Source organism: Marmota flaviventris, chromosome 15, assembly GCF_047511675.1.
Source record: "Marmota flaviventris isolate mMarFla1 chromosome 15, mMarFla1.hap1, whole genome shotgun sequence".
Classification (NCBI taxonomy): Eukaryota; Metazoa; Chordata; class Mammalia; order Rodentia; family Sciuridae; genus Marmota; species Marmota flaviventris.
In genome coordinates, this window is record NC_092512.1 from 51,507,649 (window position 1) to 51,530,544 (window position 22,896).

At 31.9% G+C, this 22,896-nt stretch overlaps 1 pseudogene; it reads left to right on the plus strand.

Annotated features, from left to right (window-relative positions):
• The window catches only part of LOC114101619 (casein kinase I-like), a 98,604-nt pseudogene extending 86,823 nt beyond the window's left edge, over window positions 1-11,781 (plus strand).
• Window positions 11,782-22,896: the final 11,115 nt, after the last annotated feature.

Genomic DNA, 22,896 nt, shown 5'->3' on the forward strand with positions numbered 1-22,896 from the left:
TTACTGTCTGTTTCAAAGCATTTGTTTGATGAGGTTTTATTTCTTTATCTTTCTCTTCTTTAATGGAATAAGTGGTGAAGATTTTTTTCTTATTCTTCATAAATATTAAAATACGTTGAGACAGAGAATATTAACCTATGCATTTTATCCTTGGATACACTAGCTCTTTACAATAGCATCAATTTATGAAAGTGATTGAGTTTTCCAAGAATGCACTTCATGTGCCTGGAATTCTCACAGAATGTCTTATAGTCAAAACATTTATGAGTATATCTTGGCTACAAAAATTTGAATAAGTGGAAAACACAATAAGCATCCATTTTCCAAATCACCAGTACAGAAAATATTACCCAGACCTCAAACACATCTCTTACAGGAAGGTTGAAAAATCTTAAAACCTCATTCTTAGTATTTTGTGCCAAGATAATTACTTCTAAAAAACAGACATATTAGGTAAACTTTTTCAAAGGTAGGAAACAAATCAAACTTTTCTGTCTATAATGCCTCTATAATTTTATAGGTGTTAATGATATATTTGTAATCCTCTCTACTAGATCATTTGTTCATGTTGTTACCTTTGCCCTTGATATATATCTATAATAAAGATGAAGCAACTGAAGGGGCTAAAATATCACCACCCCAAATTGTTTAGAGAAATGCTCCTTCTTAAGACTAGCTAAGAGATGGAGTAGCGACGTGTGGGTTTTGACACATATTACTTAAACATTTTCAGCTTGCCTTTTTTCTCCTTACTATATACTTTCTCCCTGTCTTCTGAGATTTTTCTTTTACTTTGTAAATTAATTTTATGGGAGCATTATAGTTATCATAGTAGTTGAGTTAAAAATAATTCATTCATGGAATTTGATTTTCCTCTGAATTTTTTTCAATCTCTGCTTTTGATTTCACTTCAATCACCCCTTTAAATGTTTCTTTTTAAGTTCCAAAGATAATTGGACAAAATATTTATCTTGTCCTTAAAAATGTGTATTTATTCTATTTGACATTTTTCATCTACCACCCATTTATCTTTCACTTTCCTTCTCTTTTTTTTGTAACATTAAAACCATGCTGCATTGATTTATAATTGCTCAGAGATGAAGGATGGATGAATTACAAGTTCATGCGAACAGAACTAATAAGGATTATTATTATTATCCAAGCTAATAAGGATTCTCCTATGATCTAAGCATTTTTTCTCTGTGTTTTTTTTTTAATTTTTAGTCTCCCTGAAGAATGGAGATAGGCATAATTATCATGGTTCACCATGCTGTTTCTCTTCTCCCTAGTATCACAGGAGCATATTCATTTGATTCCTTATCTTAAGTCCCCTACACTTTCTCAAGGCATCTCACTTTTGAGAAATGTCCATCATTAAATGCTTTTCTATAAGAAAAGCTTTAGGAAATTATTTTGATTTCTTTCTGGAGGAATCTCCAGGTGAATTTTTTTTGCCACATTTTCCGAATTTATGGCTTATCATCTACTTTGGTAGACATATAATCCCCAGTGTGATTGTATTTGGGTGTGTGTCCCTTGAGAAGTATATAACCTATAAGTGTGAAGTTCTCATGCATGGGATCAGTGTCCTTATAAGAAGAGGCCCTCTCTCTACAATGTGAGAAAAGAGCAAGGAGTCAGCAGAGTGTAACCTGGAAGAAGGCCCTCACTAGAAGTTGACCATGATGGCACCCTGAACAGGAACTTCCAAACTCCAGAATTATTAGAAATTAATATCTGTTGTTTATAAGCCACCCAGTCTATGATACTGCATTGTAACTTCCCAAACTAAGACAGCATCACAGGGATCTTCTAATATATTTTGTTTCTCTTCTTTTTTTCTGCAAATGCTTTTTTCTAAAAGCAAATGTGCTACATTAACTGCACCATTAAACTACAAGTTCTTCCCTTTGCTTTTTGACATCAATGTTGGTGTTATTTTTTATCTAAATTTACAGTAGCTTATTTTAGATATCATTTGATTTCAAGGAAATGAAATATTACCAATTTTTCAAACTCCAGAATCTATCACTAGTTTACCCAAAGGACTTGCAAATGTCTTATTTTATTTAATATTTGACTTTTTATTTGATATTTAAGGAGACTAATTAAAAATCATAAGATAAGCAGGAAATACAGAAAAGTTGGGTTTCCAAACTGTGACTCAGATTGCTGTTTTGACTAGTTGTTAATGCTTTTAACAATTTAATCTTCCAGAGATGTACTTCCGGAGATGTACTTCTGCTTCAAAAATATACCACTACATTCTTCATAACAGCTTGCAAAATTATTGTTTATCTAATCAAAATAATAATATGCAATTCATTTTTTCTGATGGATAAATTGAAGCAGAATACAAAATGAAAAGGATGATGAAAGCTATAATTTGACCACAGATTTACATAATTTAATTGCCAAAGAGTAATTGCTTTAGAGGATTCTCTAAAGATAAGAGGTTCATCTGCATATGTCCCTTAAAGCACATAGGTAGTCACAAACTAAAATGAATAATTGAAAATAAATAATTGCTTTAAAAGATACAACTTTGGGGTAAAATATTAAATAATTCAATGGCGTGTAACATATGACATATATAAATTACCCATAAATAACCTTCCTTGTAAATAGTCGGAATAAATTAATTTTTATTAACACAAAGATCTGTATTATGCTTTCAATAACCTGAAACATATTAGAGATAGCAATTTTTTTAAGTTTTTAATTTGTTTTAATTAGTTATACATGACAATAGAATGCACTTCTATACTTTAATGTATAATACATAGATGGGATATAATTTCTCATTTTTCTGAGTATACGTATTGTAGAATCACATTGGTCATACAGTCACATACATACATAAAGTAATAATGTCTGTTTCATTTTACTATCTTTCTTATCCCCACATCCCCTGCCTTCCCCTCCTTTCACTTCTCTCTACCTAATCTAAGGTAATGCTATTCTTTCTTTTTTTTTTTTTTTTGCATTACAATTCTTAATACACATACATACCACAATTTTTGTACCTCTGTTTGTATATAAAGTATGTCGACACCCAATTCAAGTTTTCATACATGTATTGTATATAATGATGTTCATCACATTCCACCATCCTTGCTAACCCCCTACCCCCTTCCCTTCCCTCCCACCCCTCGTTGGAGAAGATAATGCTAAGTGAAGTCAGCCAATTCCTAAAAAAAACAAATACCAAGTATTTTCTCTGATATAAGGAGGTTGACTCATAGTGGGAATTGAGAGGGAGAGCATGGGAGGAATAGATGAATTCTAGATAGAGATAGCAATTTTTGTTCTATTATTAGTTAAACTTTTTTAAACTTTATTTAATGATCAAAATAATTAAGTCTATTTAACCTATTTAGTCAAAAGATACTATCAATAAATGAATTGCTAAATATACTTGGTTAACAAACTAATATTTATTTGTCCACACAGGCACCTCCTTTAAGATTCCACTTTTAATGCTCTTTCTCAGAAGCAGACTACTTTTAATAGTATGTTTCATTTTAAATTTAATGAAAATACCCACTAATCAACATTTGAGTTTGTACCAATTGACTTTCTAACAGAACTCAGAAAAAAGCTGATGGTCTTTAAAGTTATACAGTAGCCTAAATGTAAAATCCTAATAGTCCTGTGGTATGTCACAGCCTATTTTATATTACAGTTGTTGTACTCATGCTTTATTTCCTCTACTAAGCTCAATTCTTTGAGGCTGGGGTCAGGTTTAATTAATTTTCATATAACTCGGGGTGCCTCCCATAAAGCTTGGCACATAATAGTCACTTAGAATATGCTAATTGATTTTCATGTTTATGTCCTACTGAGTTCAAACTGTTCGACAAATCAGTTACCAAATTTTACTTGAGATCTGTCTCAGGAAAAGAGCAATCTTAAACTTACGGTTACAGATAAACGCATTTATAGTGGTATCACGGGAGTTAAAAATGCTTGAATGCTATTAGGAAGAGTTCATCTCTGGCAATCAACATAGTAAGTCTACAAAAATGTCTCAATTATTGGCATTAAGGCATTTGATCCTCCTGTGTCTTGATTTCAAGGCTGAACCACACTGGCATTGATTGGCAGGAGCTCTGGAGAAAAACAAAGAAAGGTGCTTGCTCTTTAAACAGCAGGATTTCTCTGCTGGGAATGGCTCACTGTGAAGTTTGTGTTCTTGGTCTTTGTCCTTTATGGATGAACTATAGTAACTTCCAGAAATAAGGGCTTTGAACATATATTAAATTTCTCAAAAACATCACACAAGTCAGATTTTTGAGATTTTAATCTATTCCTTTCTAGTTAAGTTGTTGCTATTCAGGGAAAAAATGTGGGGTGTTGCTGATGAAATGGCCAAAGTTGACATTTGAAACAGATGGAATATAAATAACTTAAATCTATAAAAACAATCTTTCTTTAAAACCCAGAAAAAAAGGCTGATGATTTTTAAGGCCATGTGAACAGCAGAGCTTCTAGTTGTGTGTGGCTTATCACAACCTGTTTATTGTTTATTATTGGTTTCTGATAGCATTATTTAGTTTAATACTTATGACTAATAATAATAGCATTCTAAAGTAAGTAGACAAGATTATAATAAATGAGGATATCGAATTATCTGAACCAGGGCCTCATGCATGCTCATAGTGTTTTTTATGTTAAAATTATTATAACCTATGCCTTATTACTTGTATTAAACTGAATTTTCTAAGCCCAGAACCACATGTGTCAGAAGATCAGAGCTCTTATTTTGTGTACTTGTTCAGTTTACCTAAGTTGAACTATCCTTCTCCAAATCCTTCTTCCTGTACAGGAGCAGGTGATGAGAGAGCTGGGAGGTACAGGGTATCCAGAACCATGTTGTTTTTAAATATTAAAATTAATATTTACAAATCTAATGATTTGGCTTTCACTAGCAAATCACTAAAATAGCTCCATTTTTAGAATAAATTTCTTACTGTATTTGAGATGTGTTCATATAACAATTTCAAATATATGTGCAGTATTAATTCTTCTTTACCAAGTAAAAGAGAAGATGAACAGTGTCAGTTAGCAACATCACACATAGAGTGTATATTGCAGAGTTCCAAAATTTTTTGGAAGTTTTGTATAAACCAAACAAGTTGAAAAACTGAAAAATAAAAGGAAGACACATGGTCAGGTACAGTTTGTATTCTTTTTTCTTAGTTCTGTAATAGAACTCAGCTAATCAGGGCTGGGGTTGTGGCTCAGAGGTAGAGCACTGGCCTAGCACATGCAGGGCCCTGGGTTCTATCCTAAGCACCACATAAAAATAAATAAAATAAAGATACTGTGTCCAACTACAACTAAAAAGTAAATATTAAAAAAAGAAGAACTTGGCTAATCACTCACTAATCACTACCTTGCTCTGATTCTTCAAGTTTAAAAGAAACTTTATCTTCTATGAATTTACTAAAATTAAACCAAAGTCACTGATTTATGGCATCAACTATTCCTAATTAGTAGATAATGTAATATCCACATTTATTATAATCTTATTTGTTTACTTTAGTAAGTCTTGATTTTTATTAGTCATAAGTATTATACTAAAGTAATTTCTATCCTAATACATGATAAAAAATGTTAATAGTCACACTTCTTTAAAACAGATGCTTTTTGTTCATGTATTTTAATAATAACAGTACTTAAAATAGATTCAGTAAATCTGAAAATAAAATTATTTTCACATTGTTACATGTGTATTCAAGCCTCAAGGAAAATTGTCATGTAATGAAACATCTTTTCCCCACGACATTGAAAATCCTTTACAAATTCTGTTCTAAAGCCTGTATTATCCTTGTGTGGTACATGACAATGTGATAATGACATTTACTTCCAGGTGAAAAGTCAAACAGAGAAGACTTCAAAGTATATGCCCATCTCCAGTATGCAAATCAGGGTCCCATTAAGATCAATCACATTTACTTACAGTGTTTGCATTCACTTCTCTTGACACTTTGCAGCCAATATGTAGTTTGGATTATTGAGTCATAATTTTCTGATATAATTTCTGATTATAATTATTTTAAATGATTTTATATGTCCAGAAATTATTATTAAAAACAAAATAAAACAAAATAATAAAATCCAATTTCATGTATTATGGGTTAAATTTTTATTTTAGATAATAATTTTTTTTTTTTTTTGCTTTTGTTTTCATCAGCGTTGGGGATCAAACCCAGGACTTTGCACATGCTAGGCAGTCTTTACCACTGAGCTACACCCTTAGTCCCATGCATATATTTAAAGAATGGATTATACATAAAACAAAACTTGGGTCACAATTGATTTGAATTTAATTTAATTTCAGAAAACATGGCTGTTACCATTTTTAACATTATGATGAAGTAATATTGGAATTAGTAGTATTGGTCAAGGAAACTATTCCTATGAATAAGAAGGAAGATTTTTAATTTGTGTACTACATGAAAAGATTTCAGGATTTCTCAGAAATCAGTTATGCAACATTTCATGACTAAAGAAAGAGTTTGAACAAAGGTGAAAATAATGCTTCCATTTTTTTATATGAAGTGTATACATACAAAGCATCCTGTCCTACATTTTTTAGATTGAAATAATGCCAAATGTAGTATAAGTACATTTTTTTGAGTCACTTATCAGTCCAAGGCTACACAACATTAGAAAGCTCTTGACATGTCATACTACCAAGGAACTTCTTAGATAGATGTAATCATGTGACAGGTAAACAAAATGCATTTTATATATACATATATAGATATACACACACACATACATATACACACACACACATAAATAGTTCATTGATGTTTCCTAAATCAATGAATTTTTAAGATGCAGTACAAAACAAAACTCTCTTATCTTTCTTTTTAAATATTTAATTAAAATATTGATATTAATCTTTAAAGGAAATTCAGAACATTTGAAATTTATTTAATTGAAATTATTTCTGTGGCCCTGCCTATCTGCCTTCTGGATTTCATTAATGCAGAGGACAACAGACATCTCCATTGGCTTAAGTTTTAGTGTTACTTTTATGTCATTAGCAATTCCCAGTTTGATTAGTTTGATGGTCAAAATTATACAGTAATAGTTTAACTTCCTAGTTTCTGGAAAGAGTATATGTCTCATAGTACACCAACAATATTACATATTCTGCATTTTTCTGGACTTTTACTTCAGAAAGCTTATATCTTATTTCCCTAATATCTATTACTGTTTGTCTCCCTCCTTTGGATTTATCCTAGAGAATAAGGTTAATGATGTCTGACATTTTCTTTCACACTTCAGGTCTGAAATATTTTTGTAACACAAATCTAAAGCATCAGCAATCATGATCATATATATTCTCACAAAGTTAATTTCCATTTTTTAGCGAAAATTTACCATCGCTGTCTTATTTAAAAGATAGCATAGCATTGTAGCACCTAATTGAGATTAAGCATTTGCATTTTCTTGGTTACTATTGAATATGAGCACCATAAAATATATTTTGCTGGCAATACTGTATTTAACACTGCCTATTTACTTAATAGTTTGTCTCGTCAGCATTTAAAGTTCCTTGTATGTCAGTCCTTTGCCCTTTGTCTTATGACTATGCCCTTATCCATCTCTTATGCATTTCTGTGTTTGTGATGACTTTGGCCAGACCTAACATTTATCCATTTCCAATTTTAATGCCCAGTGTTAAGGACCACTAGATGTGCTTTCTTCCTGTGAATTATAATGCCAGAATCAACTGTCCAAGAGCTGTAAAAAGGAAGTATCTCTCAAAATAGCCCATTAACTTGTCTCCCACACTCTGATATATTTCTCTTGCAAAAAAACACAGTAACATTTCAGTGCAAGTCTGAGCATGATGATCTGTTTTAGAATCCATCAGTGATGTTTCTCAGTGGTTGGGATAAAGGCCTGAGTCCACAATGTCATTCATAAAGCCTGAAACCTGATCAGAGCTCATGTCCCCCCTTCTTCCACAGGCTTTCCCTGCTTCTCTTGGCTGCTATCTGCTTTCCTCTGCTCAGAGATTCTCTTCTTCCAACCCCTTCCAGCCTCCAATTTAGCACCTTTTTGAGAACGACTTCCCTTCTCTCACACTCTTGGAAATGTCCCCCAGCAACATTCTCACAGCTCCATAGACTTTGCATCTCTTGCCCCACTTGTAATTCTCTAATTATTCATGGACTTTTATCTTAGTGAATGTTGTTTTTTCTAGTTTTTCAGTAGTAATAGGGCAAAAAGCATCATCTGTTTTGCTTACCCTAGAATCATTCTTATTGGCAGGAAGTCTGATACCCAGTCAATATTTAGTGAAATAAATAAAAGGATACTCAATATTATGGAACAAAGGACAATATCAAATCAAATAGTTCTCTATGATGCAGGAATGTTTAGAGACTTACATACAAGCTTGCATTCTAGCTTTCAAAGCAAGTGATACAGTTCAAACCCACATTCCCTTGGTTATAATTTCAAAAGCCTTCAAATCAAATTATTTTAGCTTAATTGATTTGCTAATAGGACTTGCACTAAACTGATATGAGATAACCCATGGCCTTTATTTGTTTCATATTTAGTGTGAATATTCATACATAGTGTGCAGAGAATTGATTCATATATTGTTTATCAACTGATTTCCTTTTTCAAAATCAGAGGTAAACAATTCCAACTAATTCATCAGATTCCCAAGATTTACAGTAAGGTATTCCAGGCCACAAGATAGAATTGTGCAACTTTATGTACATCATGACATTTGTTTTCTACTATCCATCTTAATATATCTTAAAATATCTCCAAGAAGTGTTCCAGAAAATAATTTTTTGTGGAAAGTGAAAAGACTGGTGGAGAGACTAGTGGATGATATGTCAAGGTCATTGTACTGTCATGTGTAACTAATTAAAACAAAAAACAAAACAAAACAAAAAGACTGGTAGAGAGTACGAGTTAACTTTTCACCCAGCTCTTAAACCACCAAGGATTTTGATAATAGGTCATGTACTGCCATCTCGGGAAGAAATATTTTCTTTATTAAACTATTTGATGTAGGTAAATGTTTCCATTTATGGTTAATACATTTTCAAACTGGACTTAGTTGTAGTTTCTTATATTGCAAGTGCTGTTTTTTTTTTTATTTATCAACATTGGGAGGATCACTATTCTTTAGGTATGACAGATTTTGAAGTTAGAATGTTCTCTGTCACAATTAAAGTTCATGTCTATGCAACTTAGAAAACTCAATCTTTCTTATCTATAAACAAATATAACTGACTTCATTTTTTGCACAAAGAAATTAAGAAAATATAGGATGTATAAACATTTCTCAAAAATTTTGTCATTAAGAAGACAGTTATAAAAAGAAGCCCATCTTATCAATAAGGTATCTCTATTATGTTATTTGTATTGTATTGAAATAAGTGATGACTGCCAAAAGCTTAGGCCATTTCAGAAAATCAGATTGTTATATTAAACGGATTTTGTAATAAAGAGCTATTAGATTCAAGTTCCACATTTGCTTCATTAATATACTTATAAAAATATTTCAAATAAGGGAAATGTAGTATAGGGCAAGAAAATAATGTTATTGTTGAACAAGTTGCCATGATCACAAAGAATTTTTTTTAAAGAATCTCCATCAATCAAAGCACTAAGACAGAATACAATTCATCCACGTTGAAAAGTCTGATTCTGTTTACCTCTGGAATTCAAAAGCAACAATCCAGAGAATTCGGTCAGGTTTCAGTCATGGATTGTCACTCTTGAATTCCAGAGGTAAACAAAATCAGACTTTCAACATGGGTGAATTGTATTCTGTAATGGGAGATATAGTAATGTAAAAGGAAATGCCCATGTGGGTCTTGCTATAGAAATGAACTATAAAGTCATAACAGGTGGGTTTGAATACTGCATCTGCTACTTACCACCTTCATACTAGGGCAAGCAGCCTTTCTGTTTCCTTATCTATGGTAGTGATATCTCCAAATCACAGGGTTGATTTTATATTCAATGACATAGAACAAAGAAGTTTTTAAAATATGATTAACACCCAAAGATGTTATCTGTATTATTTTGGTGAATTTGGTTTGTCTCTTAAGGCATATAAATTAAGTATGTATGCCTATTAATTAAAGCAATACTATTAAACAGTATAAATTCAAATTTAGTTTGTTCATAGAGATTTAGTTATGCCAAGTATTTACTCTGATTCTAAGTGCATATTCCTATAAAATATATTTACAACTCTTAATAAAGACCACTATTCAAGGATTATCTTTAAGTTATTCTGTGTGACAGAAATCACATATGGATACAATAATTAAAATATTTATTGTACTTAAATTCTTCTATCTAGGATCATTCAATTTGCACTAACATCATGTACCCAACAAGAGAAAAGACATGTGAAAATCATCTACTTAATCTAATAAAAAAATAAAAATACTAAATACTTATCTATCTTACATTTAATGTACTAAGGTCCTAATAATGATACAGTTGTCATCATTTAAGTCATATGTTATGCTATGTTGAAATATATTCAGTTAAATTAAATGAAGTTAAATTAAATGAAACATATGATGTAAAAGCAATTTGAACATCATGAGAAACACACTATTGGGTTGCAGTTCAAGATAAACCCATCCCGCTGAAGCTGCAGTAGCAAGATGGCATTGGTGACAGAGTGACAGGCCTGGCCCCAACTCAGCAGGCTGCTCTTCTTGCCTGCTGCCGTCCAGAAACATGAGGCATAGCCTAAGTCACTGGGAAAACTACGCAGAAACTGCTTTCTGGTCATTGTCGGAGAGATATATAAACTGTTCTGGAAGATCAGGGAAGGCTCCTTTGGGGACATTTATCTGGTGATGATCATCACCAACTGTGAGAAAGTGGCAGTGAAGCTAGAGTCTCAAAAGATTAGGCGTCCCCAATTGTATGACAGCAGACTCTGTAAAGATTCTTCAAGTGGTACCACCCTGGAAAAGTGCTAGTCATGCTAGTCATAGGCTAGTCATGTGCGAGTCATAGATCTTCTGGGACCCAGCCTTGAATATCTCTTCAACTTCTGTTCAAGAAGATTCACAATGAAAACTATACCTGTGTTAGCTGACCAGATGATCAGTAGAAGTGAATATGTGCATTCGAAAAATTTTATACATGGAGGCATTAAGCCAGTGGGTATTGGGTGGCACTGTAAGAAGTTATTCCATACTGATTTGGGTTTGGCAAAAAAATCATATAGACAACAAGACAAGGCAACACATACCACACAAGATTAAATCCTCACTGGCACTGTCCACTATGCTAGCAGGAATGTACATCTTGGTATTGCGCAGTCACTGAGATGACATGGAATCATTATATGTTTTGATGTATTTTAATAGAATCAGCTGCCATGGCAAGAACTGAAGACTACAATAAAGAAACAAATATATGAAAAGATTAGTGAAAAGATGATGTCCACTTCTAATGAAGTTTTAGGTAAAGGGTTTCCTACAGAATTTGCTATGTACTTAAACTATTGTAGTGGGCTGTTCTTTGAGGAAGCCCCTGATTACATGTATCTCAGGCAGCTATTCCACATCCTTTTCAGTACCCTGAACCACCAATATGACTACAAGTTTGACTGGACAATGTTAAAGCAAAGAGATGCATGGCAGGAAGCCTATCCAGCAGACCGAAACCCCCATAGGCAAGCAAACTGGCAAAAGGAGCAGTAACGTGAAAGGTTTCTCAGCATCCCTTGAAGAACAAAAGAAGCAGAGCAGATGATTGGAGCAGCGTTTGTTTCTCCCCAAATCTAGAAGTTTTAGTTCATATGTACTCTAGCCAGTGGTTTTGGACTACCATTTACTTGATGTAAAGAACTTAATTTCAGTATCTACGGGCTCTGGTAGCATTGTTGATGCTATATTACCAGTTATAGCTGCTGTAATTTTGAATATTAACTGAAGTAGTGAAATCTGTTGTCAGGTTTTGACCACATTTTTTTCAAGTGGAAAATTTAACTACATTGGTGGGGAAATTATGCATATGCCATTTTTTTTTGAGAAAACATTTTATTTTGAACTCTGCAGCTTTGAGATCTTGTTTCAGAAGAACAAGATAACAATCTTCAGACAGAGTTGTGATGGTATTGAATACTCACAATTGTGCAATCTTAGGGTGTTTCCACCCCTAGGGTGTGCAAGATGTTCAATTGAAACATTCTTTAATTGGTTGGCTTCTTGTTTGCGAGACAGCTGATGTGGTAGCAATCAGAGTCCGGTATTTGAGCATATAAAGGACACTGGCTGCTTACTGTGCTAGAAATAATAGCATCTAAAGTGAACACTTAAGAAATAACAGTGACTACTAGATTATCCTTAGGACTCTGTATTAATTCTATACTGTTCTTGGTATTTTTAAAAATTATATTTGTCACAGAAATTTAGTTAACATCTTGCAACTGAAAATTTATGTATGTTGCCTAGATAAATGAAATCACTGTAAACATCTATGTGATCTGGGAATTTGTTTTTATTTTGAGATGGGAACTTTTTTAAGTTTATAAAAAGTAAAAACTGTTTCTGTAAGAAAATAAAGTTTTTTTAAGTAACAAAATGCCTTGCTATAAAATAAATATATCCCCAATATTTGGTTAGAGTACTTCAAGCCACGTGTTACAAGATATTCCTTTGCAAGTCTATTAAGATTTAGTTATAAATTCTCATTTTTTTAATATATTTTTTTCCATTTGGTCTGAAGGGAAAGGGCATTCTGAAAAAAAAAAACAAGAGTAATATGAAAAGTTTCTAAGAATCAATTGAAGAACAGAAGAAGCAGAGCCGATGATTGGAGCAGCATTTGTTTCTTCCCAGATCTAGAAATTTTAGCCAGAGTACATACCTAGTACTGCAGCACAATACCTAGTACTGCAGCACAATACCTAGTACTGTAGCTGCCAGAGCTTGGCATGCTTGCTTCCACAGACTAACAGCTAGACTGATTTTGAGTAAGAATGAAAGCATTGAAGAGTTTAATTACAAAATGTTTTCATTTAAAATATTTTTGAAATGGCTATAAGCAGTTGACTCTAAACCTTGTGAAGTTTCAAGTGCTTATTAACCCTTTAGCCCCAATCTGCTTCTATAAGTTACCAGTGTGCATGTACCTTCTCTCAATCTTATTTATGTGTTCTTTTTTTCTCTGGCTCAAGAAAGGAAACCTTACCAATGATAATTCTTTAGTGTAATTTATTCATTCATAGAATGTCAGGATAAATTAAAAGTATATTTTTTTTTCTGAAAAAAAAAACCAATTTATCAAAAGTTTCTTATGCTTACATGCATCCTAGCAAAATTCTTTCCTAGTTATTAGGTACTAGGTATTGCTCTAGGATTTGAGAATACCTGACAGAAAACAAAACATACCATGACCATGATCTTATTGTACTAAGGATAATAACAAGTGTATTTCTGACTAATTTTTATAAAGAATAAATAACATAGGCATTATATCTTTCCCCTTGTCTCAATAGTACTTGATTATAGTTTTTTTTGAAGCCACCTTTGAACAGGACTTCCAATTTGTAATTAAATGTAGTCTTTTTTATATCAGAGAATAGGAGCTATGTCCATTTTAAAATACCATTGTTACTCAGCTCTTGAATGAATAAATTAATGAGTGGTGCACAGTAAACATTCAAGTCTAAGGTTGAATATAAAATTCTGTCCAAGCAAGCCTCTACTCAAGAGTGATACAAGTGATATATTTTATCCATCAGAGCACTGTTATTTAATTTTTCATAAAATTATAAAAAATGGAGAGTTGAATTCTAGGGTTTGACGTGCTATCTTTTTAATTGGGCAGTGGATGGTGTTTTACATTTAGACAATAGTTTAATAAAAATGCTTTTACTCAAAATATGAAATATTTGAACAGCCATTGAATGTGCAGTTTGGAACTCAGCATGGGGGAGGGGTGATGATGCCTCCTGTTTTCTATGAATTAATACATTTCATTTGCGATTATCCAAAGAGCAATCTGGTGCCAAATTTTGTGTTAAGAATTCATTATTCTACATTTTTTTGTGTTCTAGTTTTTGGTTCTCCTTTGAAAAACAAGAAGCATGCACTCTTGAGATTCAGTTACTAAAAATGACTAGAACATATTAAATAAATATGAAAGAGGTCAAAATGACAATTTTGGTTTCATTGCATCTCCATTATTCTATATCTCTTTTATTTATCTCAGTTTGTTCTATATACTTTATTTTCTTCATCTAGATTTAAATTTAGTTTGCTTTTTTGTTTCTAGTTGCTTAAAGAGTAAAGTTTGGTTATTGATTTGAGATCCCTTCTTTAAATGTAGGGACATATAGATATAAATCTCTCTGAATGCTATATTTTTGCATACCATAAGTTTTTGGCATATTATGTTTTTATTTGCTTTCATTTCTCAATTATTTTTAATATCTCTTGTAATGCTTTGTAAATAGTAAAATAGTTATTAAACTGTATTGTTTAGGGAATAGTGACAAGAAAAAAATCTGTACATATTCAGCACAGATTATTTTTTTTCAAATATTTTAAATATGCAACTGGTTGGACTGAGGCTACAAAACCTCTGATCCAGTAGATGTTTAAGTTCCGCATGTTCGAGAATATTTTAGTTTTCCTTTTGTTTATTTTCTGAATTATCTAGTTAGAGAAGACATTTTAATGATATCTGCATTTTTGTGGATTAAAATATAGTCTATTCTGAAGCATTTAAGAAGAATATGTGCTCAGCTATTTTAGGTGGTGTGTTCTGCATTTGTGTCTTAGGTTTAGTTGTTGATGGTGCCATTCCATTCTCTATTTCCTATTAACCCTTGGTCTAGAACTTCTGTTTGTTATTGAAAGTGAAGCATTAAATCTCAAACGCTTGTTGTAGAGCTATCCATAGCTGCCTTTAATTCTATCAATGTTTGCTTCATATATTTTCACATTTTATTTTTTGTACTGGCATGCTTATAATTATTATATTGTTTGATTGATTAACCTAATATAAAATATTCTTTTGATCTTTTATAAAGGTTTTTGATTTAAAGTTTATTTTGTCTGATATTAATACAGATATACAGCTCTCTTTTATTATTATTTGCATGGAATATTTTTTTCCATATTTTCAGTTCCAATCTATAGTTTTCCTTGGTATCTGAGGGAATTTGTTCCAGGAACCCCTCCACAGATATCAAAGTCTGTGAATGCTCAAGTTTTTTAGATAAAATGATATAACATTTGCATATAATCCATACCCATCTTCCCAAGCATGTTAAATCATCATTAAATTACTTATACCTAATACAATGTAATGCTATGTAAATAGTAAATAGTTTTTAAACTGTATTGTTTAGGGAATGGTGACAAGAAAAAAATCTGTACATATTCAGCACAGATTAATTTTTTTTCAAATATTTTAAATATGCAACTGGTTGGACTGGGGCTACAAAACCTCTGATACTGAGGGCCATCTATCCATGTGTTTTTGTTCTATAAAGTAAGTGTCATGAAAATGATATAGTGTTGAATCTTATTTTCCTTTTCTTCTTTTCTTTTCTTTTTTTTAAAATTTTCTGTTTGGCAGATGTTTGCCTTCTGTTTGAAGAGTTTAATTCATTTACACTTAATTACTGGTAAAGAAGATATTTATTCTACCATTTATTATTAAAATTCTATATGTTTTATACTTTTTTGTTCCTCATCCCTTCTTTTACTGCTTTCTTTAGTTTGATTTTTGTAATAAATCATTTTAATTCATTTCTTATTTTTGTGTTTACCATGCTATTTCACTTCCTAAATGTATAAAAGTCTAGTCCAAATCAATACCAAATTAACTTCACTATTTCAAAACTGTTTCCTACAGTTCCATCCCTCTTTTTTATATTTCTGTTGTTACAAATACATATTTATACATTTTGTGGCCAACAATAGAGATTAAAATTACTTTTATACATTGGCTTTTAAATCCCATAGAAAATAAAATAGAGAGTTACAAACCAAAAATACATAATACTGGTATTTGTCTTTGCCTAAGTATTTACCTTTACCAGATATATGCATAGACCTGATAATTGGGACAGCTATTAAGTGAATAATGCGCTGGTAGATTATACAGTGTGGATACACTAAACAAAAGTACAGAATAGCTCAAAGTGGGAAGGCAGAATATTTTATCATGCTATTCAGAATAATGTAAAATTAGAAGATTGTTTATTTCTTGAATTTTTCATTTAATATTTTCAGACTCTAATTAACTATAGTAATTGAAACAATACAAAGTGAAATTGTGGATAAGAGAGGACAACTATAGGGCTAATGAACTTACTTTTTATTTATCTGGAAAAGTCATAATTCTCGCTCATACTTGAAGTATAGTTTCACCAGCAGACTTAGTTTTTCTAATACTATAAATATGTCAAATCTTCTGATTTCCATAGTCTTCTAAGAAATGGCTGTTAATGTGATTTTGGATTCTTTATACTGCATAAGTTGCTTCTCTGTAGTCTTCATGATTAGCTCTTTATCTTTGGTTTGCAATAGTTTGATTTTCTTGTGTCTTGGTGTGGGTCTCCTTGAGCTTATCCTACTTAGAGTTTGTAAAGGTTTTTGTACTTATATATTAATGTATTTCAACAACTTTAAGCAGTTTCTGAATATTATTTTTAAATATATTTTCAACTCATTTATCTTTTCTCCTTTCAGGGTACTATTTTATATATATATATAATTTTTAAACTATGTTTCTCTGGTACCTTAAGCTCTGCTCACTTTTCTTCATTGTTTTTAAATTTCTATTCCTCAGACTTAATAATTTAAATTCTCCTCTCTTTAAGTTTGCTGATTCTTTTTTTGGCTTGCTCAAATCTACCACACAAACCAGTACAGTTTTTATTTCAGATTTACTTTTCAGTGCCAGTATTTCTGCTTCATTTCTTTTCCTAATCAATCTCTTTGATATTCTTATTTTTTAATTTATCCCTTTTTTTCTGAAGTCTTTTGTTCCTTGTCCATATTTTAGTTCTTTGAACATATTTAAGACAAGGGTTTTAAAATTTTGTTGAGCAAGTCCCACATCTGAATTTCTTAAGAGATAGTTCCTATATATTATTTACCTTGAAAGAGCCATATATTATTTTTTCCTTGTGTCACATATAACTTTTAATTGAATTCTGAGTAAGATGTTAATGTCCTAACTCTAGAAATCAAGTTCCTTCACTTACCCAGGTTTTTATAGTCTAAAGAAATTTTTTTTATTGCTTGCTTTATTTTGTGGAAACCTGTAGAAATCCATTTATCTTGGGACCTTACAAAATTAATTTTCATGACAATTCTATTCCTTACCATTATTCTGGCCTGAGTTCTGAATTAGGTGAAATGAAAACAAGATATTTAAGTCAGTTTCTTACAGATTTCCCAGATAGGTGAGAGAAAATATATGCAATAATCTGTAAATAGGATATGTGCTGTTACTTCTAGAAATAGGAGCCAGGTCTCACAGGAATGTAGGCTTTTTGTTTCCAGACTGTGTCAGAGAAAGGTGGGAAAGCAAAATCATGCCAGAGACTCTCTATTGTCTTTGTTTATTCATTCATTTATTTATTTTTTAGTTGTAGACAGCCACAATTTATTTATTTATTTATTTATTTATTTATTTATTTGTTTGTTTGTTTAATGTGGTACTGATGATCAAACCCAGTGCCTCACACATGCCAGGCAAGTACTTCACCACTGAACCACAACCCTAATCCCTTAGTCACCTTTCTTTTTCTTTCTTTTTTTTTAAATACCTTTGTTTTATTTGTCCATTTACTTTTACATAGTACTGAGGACCGAACCCACTGCTTCACACATGCGAGGTAAGCACTCTACCACTGAGCTATAATCTGGAAATCCATATGCAACAAAATGAAATTAAACCCCTATCTCTCACCATGCACAAAACTCAACTCAAAATGGATCAAGGACTTAGAAATACAACCAGAGACCCTGTGTCTAATAAGAAAAAGTAGGCCCTAATCTCCATCTTGTGGGATTAGGCCCCAATTTCCTTAATAAGACTCCTATGGAGCAAGAATTAAAATCAAGAATCAATAAATGGGATGGGCTCAAACTAAAAAGTTTCTTCTCAGCAAAAGAAACAATCTGTGAGGTGAATAGAGAGGCTACATCTTAGGAGCAAATCTTTACCCTTAGTTACGTTTTCTTGATTCATCATTTCTTGGTCCCTCTAATCCTTTGACCATTTTTTCAGAAGTTCTGACAAAATTGTTTCTAAACATTTTTGCTTGTTTTTTTATTTAATTCTAAGATAAACTAAAGCTTTGAACTACCTGTTCCGCCTTTTTGTTCTTAGTTTATAAAAATCTGAGCAAGAGACAAGGGAGAGAACAGCGTGGGAAGACAAGTCCAACCAGATGGCTCGGTAATAAACAGGAATGGGTGACTTGTTTGAATGTATCTTCAACACCTAGTTGTACCTCTATACATTCCTGACCAGGTAGCAACCAAATTTTACTACAAAGAAATGAACAACAAATCCAATTGTATACAGTCTTAAAATAACCAAAGGATATTATACTTTGGTATTCGACTTATGAATTTCAGAGAAGGATAATCAATGCTACTTCCATCTTGTTTGCCCACAACTCTGAATAAATTAGTCTGACATCAATTAGGCCCTAGTGATAAAACTTTTAGTTTATTTGCCTTATAATGATGGGCTAAAAATGATCTGTGCACTATTTACTTAGCCTAGCAGTTTGACTGTTTCTTAACTACTGTGTCTGATATTTTGTTTGCCTTTCAAGATCCATCCTGCACTGGTGTCTCTAAAGACTAACCATATAAACCACATCAAAGGACACCCACGTACTCACACTCTTGGTTGAATTTAGTAAATAGCATATGCTTTACAGGATCAGAGGAAAAGGAAATTAAGACCTTCACCACTTACTACTATATTTTGGGTTTGCCTAGGTCCCTCAACCAAATGAAGCTGCTATTTCAAGGCACCCTTCACAACAGGAAACTTCCTTTCAAGGTTCCAAAAACTCTTCCTTCCCAGGCTCTTTACAGAGGATCTAAGTCTGATAAAGACCTAGATCATTAGATTTGGAGTCAAGGGACATCTCATGAAGTATTTTTTAAAATTTCTTGCTTATTTTACATTTAATCTCTTTATTAAGCTTTGCAACAATTATTCTAATTTTAACTGCTGTTTATTTCCAGTTGGGATCCTGATTAATAAATATAGTAAATACAAGCATCTGAATCTTAGTATTTTAATTATCCATAAAAATAGCTCTATAAATAAATAAACCAAAAAGATAAATACCCATTCTTTCTTTATGAGAATCCCATATAGTGTATAGTTATGTAGTAATAAAATAATAAAAGGTATTCCAAACCTCACCATGATTATATATTCTCTATCTCTTTAAATGAAATATACCGGATTAAAATTTATATTTGTAGCTAAAGTGTCTTTATATTATCCATAACTGTATTTTCTGAGTTAAAAAGATATACTATAACATACCAACATCTTCATAAAATGATTGTTACCATCAAATGCACAGATAAGTGAAGTAAGCCAGTCCCCCAAAAAACAAAGGTTGCATGTTTTCTCTGGTATGTGGAAGCTAACCCACAATAGGGGTTGGGGTGAGTGGAAGAAGAGAAGTGCTGTAAATTAGACAATGGGGAAGGAGAGAAGGGAGGGGAGATAATTAAAGGAAAAGCAGTGGAATGAGTCTGATATAATTTTCTCATGTACATATATAAAAACAACACAGTGAATCTCATCATTATATGTATTCACAAGATTGGAACTCTAACTAGAATAAGATATATTCCATGCTTGTATAATTATTTTAAGTGGATTCTGCTGTCAGGTACAACTGAAAAAAAAAAAAAACAATAAATTAAATAATAATAATCCTGTTGTTCCGATTGAATTGCATAAAAAAGTCTCTAAAATGTACTTTCTGTTACTAAGTGTTATACTTTGAAAAAGAATGAATTTAATATATTAGGCAAATAGTGTTAAAGATTGATTATAAATTTAAATAAAAGGAAATATACATACCCCTTGTATTGGAGTTGTTAAGATCACATAAGTTATTCTCAGTTTAATTAGAATATGACATGGGATTTCATCGTAAATTTGACAGGTTTAAAATGATATTTAAAGAAATGATGAAATGAATATTTTAGAAATCTCTTGAGATAGTCTTCTTAAAACTTTTAAAAGTAAGATTCAAGATCAAGCTATTGACAATTGCATAACTAATACTCTTTTACTTCAAAAGAATTTAGGAAAAGTTAGCTGAGATTTAAGAAGTTTCAGACAGAGGGAGGGTATCAAAAATAGTATAATGTGGGGTTAAATAGTGTCTGAAAATAAACTGTAAGCATCATACTTACTGAGTCTCTGGCTTATATACAAGCATTACCTACAAAGAATCTTGAGATAGATAGGTGTCTAGTGGAGTTCAGGAACCTGACATCTCTTTGTGCTTTCCAAATCCTGGTTATTGTTCATATTTTATACCACAGATGGTAGATGTCTAGACTGAGCAACACATGATTAAATTTTACTAAAAGAAAATAAACATCAGTTGAATAGCACCAAAATTTCCCCATGACATTTTGACAATGCATCCTATTTTCTTTTTGGAATCCCTGGTATTCCTGTCACTGGAGCTATTCAAAGACATGTGTAACTTCCTTAAGGTTGAAAGTTCCTCATAGGAACATGTAACTCAGTTACCCTAACACATGGTTGGCACAGAAAAAGCATTCAGTAAATGTGAAATTAGAATATCATATTGCTAAAAGAATAAAAATCATCATAAAATAAAAATATCAAATCAATTATTTGGGGGAATATTTCCACTTTCAATTAATGTTGTCACTTCCTAAAAATATCATTGATCTATGAGTAGCTTAGATCAGGAATTAAAGTAAGATGACATGGATGGTAATCCAAACTCAAGAGCTGTATTATTCTAAGAATTTAGACAAAAGACACAGGATTCTAAGAAAAGTTTCCCTTATAGTGAAAGGCGATGGTCATCATTATACAAAATTCATGTATGAAGATGTGAATTTGGTGTCAACATACCTTATATACCAACAGAGATTTGATAAATTGTGGTATAAAAGTGTATTAAGAATTGTAATGCAAAAAAAAAAAATTATGAATGTAATGCACTCCTCTATTGTGATGTATATAAGAAATAATAATAAAAAAAGAATACAGACAATGATAAATGTTAGAGAGGATGAGGGGAAACAGGTGCATTCATACATTGCTGGTACAAATTGGTGCAACAAATCTGGAAAGAAGTATGGAGATTCCTTAGAAAACTTGGAATGGAACCACCAATTGACCCAGCTATCCCACACCTTGGTCTATACTCAAAGGACTTAAAATCAGCATTCTATAGTAACATAACCATATCAATGTTTAGAGCAGCTCAATTTACAACAGTTAAACTGTGGAAGCAACCTAGATGCCTTCAATAGATGAATGGATAAAGAAACTGTGGTATATACACAATGGAATGTTATTCAACATTAAAAGAGAATAAAATTATGGCATTTGCAGGTAAATAGATGGAGTTGGAGAATATCATGCTAATTTAAGTAAGCTAATGCCAAAAAACCAAAGGTTGAATGTTCTCTCTGATCCATAATGCGGGGCGGGGGGGCATATGAAAAATGATGGAACTTTCATGGGGCAAAGGGGAGGGAGGGATAGAGAGGGGGTATGAAGGCAGGAAAGATGGTGGAATGACAGGGACATCATTACCCTAGGTACATATATGACTGCACATATGGTGTGAAACTACATCGTGTAAAACCAGAAAACTGATAAGTTGTGTTGCATTTGTGTATAATGAATCAAAATGCATTCTGCTGTCATATATAACTAATTAAAATAAATTAATCAATTAATTAAAAAATTTACAAAAATAATTAAGAATCTAGAAGTAAAGTGAATATTTAGAAAATGTTTCCTTAGTGATATTAACTGATATTTTTTTTAATAAATGCAAGTCACCTCATAACATTTTCATTCAAATAAATGGATGTTGAGTTTATACTACATAGGCTGTGGTAATTTTGTGCAGTATATATTTGCATGTTGAACATATATTAAATGATATCGTTGGCTTTTGATGATGAAGAATGTTACAAGTACTTGAATCCGATTAAACTACATCAAAGGAGTATATTTAAATACTGTGTGTATATATAGACACACACACACACACACACACACACACACACACATATATATGTATATATATATATATATATATATATATATATATATATATATATATATCAGAATTAAAAGTTAATTATATTTGGTTAATTTGTTTTCATGCAACTGCTTTTTAATAGAAGATCTAGTATCCCTTTCAAGACTGATTGTTGACATCAAGATCAATGTCTTCAGGGCTGGGGATGTGGCTCAAGTGGTAGCGCACTCGCCTGGCATGCATGCGGCCTGGGTTCGATCCTCAGCACTACATACAAACAAAGATGTTGTGTCCGCTGAAAACTAAAAAAATAAATAAATATTTTAAAAAATTCTCTCTCTCTATCTTTTTCTAAAAAAAAAAAAAAGTCAATGTCTTCACTAGAGAATGCATGCTTACTAGGAATATTGTGAATCTGATTATTTGTTCATTCATTTATTTATTTAGTGGTACTAGGTATTGAACCCAGGAGTCCAGTATTCTAAGCTACCCATAGATCACTCTACCACTGAGTTGTGTCCCCATCCCTTTTTATTTTTCATTTTGAGACAAGGTCTTGTTAAGTTGCTGAGGTTAGCTTCAAATTTTCA